Source organism: Electrophorus electricus, unplaced genomic scaffold (genome assembly GCF_041902795.1).
Source record: "Electrophorus electricus isolate QZ-2024a unplaced genomic scaffold, ASM4190279v1 Scaffold147, whole genome shotgun sequence".
NCBI lineage: Eukaryota > Metazoa > Chordata > Actinopteri > Gymnotiformes > Gymnotidae > Electrophorus > Electrophorus electricus.
In genome coordinates, this window is record NW_027658428.1 from 85,001 (window position 1) to 88,153 (window position 3,153).

A 3,153-nucleotide genomic window follows, 5' to 3' on the forward strand; every position below is an offset into this window, starting at 1 on the left:
CTGCCTCATGCGCTTCAAAAAAAAAGAAACTGAGGTTGAAACAAGGTGTTGGAGCGATTAGTAGAACTCAGGGAGCCTGTGGGGGCAGATTTGGCGGGTTTACAAACTGATATTCCTGCGCTGATCTCTGATGTGTACAGTAATGTATGTGGGTGCCGGTCTATACTGTATTCTTTTCACAAGGCAACTGTGGAGCTGTCAGACCTCAGTGGCAGGCATAATCATATCCCAACACATTTCAGACTAAAGGATTTGAACTCCCTGGCACTGCCAGACACCTAACTGGCTATAATTTGATGGGGAGGATGCAGGTTGTCTGCATGCCTCTGGAATTGCTTCTTTGACCTATTCACACAGCGATCGAGAGCCTTACACTAATGCCAGAGTCCCTCTGATTTCATACTTTTCTCTGCATTGTCCAAGATTTGTAAACAAGCACAAATCCATGGGTAAAGTTTTGTAATCAAGAACACACTCTCATGTACTTGGAACATGTCTTAGCAGATTGTGATTTACAAGCAATGTTATAAGCAACACAAGTTCAAACAGGTGGTTTGTTGACAAGGGGTCATTCATCAAACAAAACCCACATGGCCCATATGGGGATCGAACCCATGACCTTGGCGTTATTAGCACCACGCTCTGACCAACTGAGCTAATCGGCCTTTCTCCGTTCATTTCGCAGTTTTTGGTGCAGCACTGAAGGGAACCTTTCCATGAAATTGTAGAATTGGTGTCAACAAGATTACGGCCACTTTTTCGACCGAGCATAGGTGAAAGTTGACACTTATTGTTCCCTCTGACAAATGGTTATTCTGCAGCCAACTTTTGAATTAAACTTCAAAAGCAAATGTGGAGAAGCTTTTGTTAAAGAGCAATTCAGTGCAGTTGTACACAGTGACGAAATCATCAATTGCAAAGTCCACTGAGCTTTATTGCTGTGAGTTACATAGTGCTGTCTATTACACCATGAAATCTGCCATAACAACAAAAATGTAATGTCTGATTCTGTGAGCCAAGGAATATAAACCTTTTAGGGACATATTTAAAATATCAGATTTTCTGCCTGAGCACAGAGTAGGCATTTTTTTCTAGCTTTAACCATACGTCCTCTTTCTTTGGAAATCTGTGTCATTGCTGCATGAATAAGCAGAAAGATTTTGAGCAATTTTTTGTCTGGGTCTAAGGGGCAATTTATTCAAACCAAAAGATGCTATTTTAGCTAGTTTGTCAAATGAACATGTCAAACCTACAGAGACAATGTGTCTAGCTACAGAGCTCTGCAAGGTTTAATTCTTGGAAGTATTTGAAGCCATAGAAAGTTATTCTGTAAGCATTGCTTAACTCAATAAAAAGAGACAGTTAGAGCCAATGGCTGCCAGATCTAACATAGCTCACATTTTATAGTGTTTGCATAGCATATCAGAATCTGCAAGAACTATTCCTGTCATTTCAGGAATAAGCTTTTTTGACTTCACAGCTAGATGAAATATTTAGGGTGGATGCAGGATTTGGTATGATCTCCTAGAGAATTGCCATTCCACTGTGTCTTCAGCTTTTGTCCGATCTGCAAACAAGTCCCACTCTAGGAGAACTAGGTCAAGTGGTAGAGTGCTCTTTTAGTATGTGAGTGTTAGTGGGATTGATGCTCACATTCTCAAGTCTAGAATTTGTAGTTTTTTTCTATGATGAAATCCTTTCTGATAGCAAATGTTTTCGGGACCTGCTAATACGCTTATGCCATGCACACATTACGTGACTTTTGAAGTTTTCAAATTGATGTATGGCTCACACTGCACAACTGTATGTCTTGGAATCTGGAAAGCTTAATTTGTGGTATCTCAGTGGCAGACATAATCAGTGATAAACCACTGATATGTCAACTGGTCTTAACACAGACAGATTTAACTTACTCTGTTGAGACTGTGTCTAACTTAAACCTTTCCTTCAAATAGAAGAGATCCTTGTTGCAGAGGTAATGTTTTTACCTTTATATGGTTTTCCCACTCATAGTCATGCAACACACAAATGCAAACCTCTCACAGACTGTCTCACACACATCCAGTTATTCATCTGACCACATGATGTTTCTGCCTCTGTACCGCTGTTAGTTATGCAATGGTTCCTCAATACTAGCACTAACTGAACAGGGTTCTGTATAAATATGATCTTTATAACAGCTGCCATAACAGCAAAAATGTAATGTCTGATTCTGTGAGCCAAGGAATTATTATTGATATTGTGAATATTTAATAACCTCCAATGCCAGCAAATTAAATTTCACAATATTGTGAAAATTGTAAAGGATACTTTATTCATGTCCTCATTGCTAAAGATTGTATCGCTTTATCACAGCGATACGCTAGTTAGCTAGCTAACAGTTGAGGTCAGCGAGTGTCAAACTCGGGGCTATAAACCATTCCTTGTGGAACCATTTCATTGTTCAGCTTTCAACTTTGATCGTTTAGGTGCTGGTAGTTTGTTAGCTAGCTAACTGTTCAGCAATAGAAAACCTACTTTTGTATGATTTAGAGACCCAAATTCACAAACCTGTGGGTTTTCAAATGTATCGTTCTCTCTAAATAAGCAAAATGAGTTAAGCCATTACTACAGCTATCGGACTGTTTGAACTACAATATTCGACTGTTCATTTATTGTTAATTAGATTAAATTAACTTTCATAAACATTCTGTATTAATAGAATGTAGTTTGTAATGACTGATTAACTGTGTATATTCAACATGAAGCTATTCATATAACGTTTCAAGTTTGGTTTATTTGTAACATACATTTATTTGCCACTTTCATTTTTAGGCTGTAAAATGAAAGCTCCTTGCTCACAATCATTGCTATAGTTTGATCAAATTCATTTATATATATAAACTCCCTATTCAATGGGAAGAAACCAGTTCATGTCATTGTGAATTGCTGGTTCTGTAATCAAAACACTGAGGTTCCATATGAGAACAGAAACTGCTGAGACTGTCCATTCTGTGTGCAGTACAATGGCTTCTAAGAGGTATTGCTGTATTTGAGACATGGTGAGGACATATTTTAGTGAAAGTCTTCCAATGATGCACCCTTACCTGAACCATTTTATGCTGTTGCTGCTGTTAAAAAATGCAGAATGGTGATTATAACGAACCGATCCTT

General features: G+C 38.3%; 1 non-coding gene across 1 annotated transcript; it reads right to left on the reverse strand.

The window, feature by feature from the left end:
• Nucleotides 1-591: 591 nt before the first annotated feature.
• On the reverse strand, nt 592-665 carry trnai-aau (transfer RNA isoleucine (anticodon AAU)). Its single transcript has one exon. It is a non-coding gene; the product is annotated as a tRNA-Ile (tRNA).
• Nucleotides 666-3,153: the final 2,488 nt, after the last annotated feature.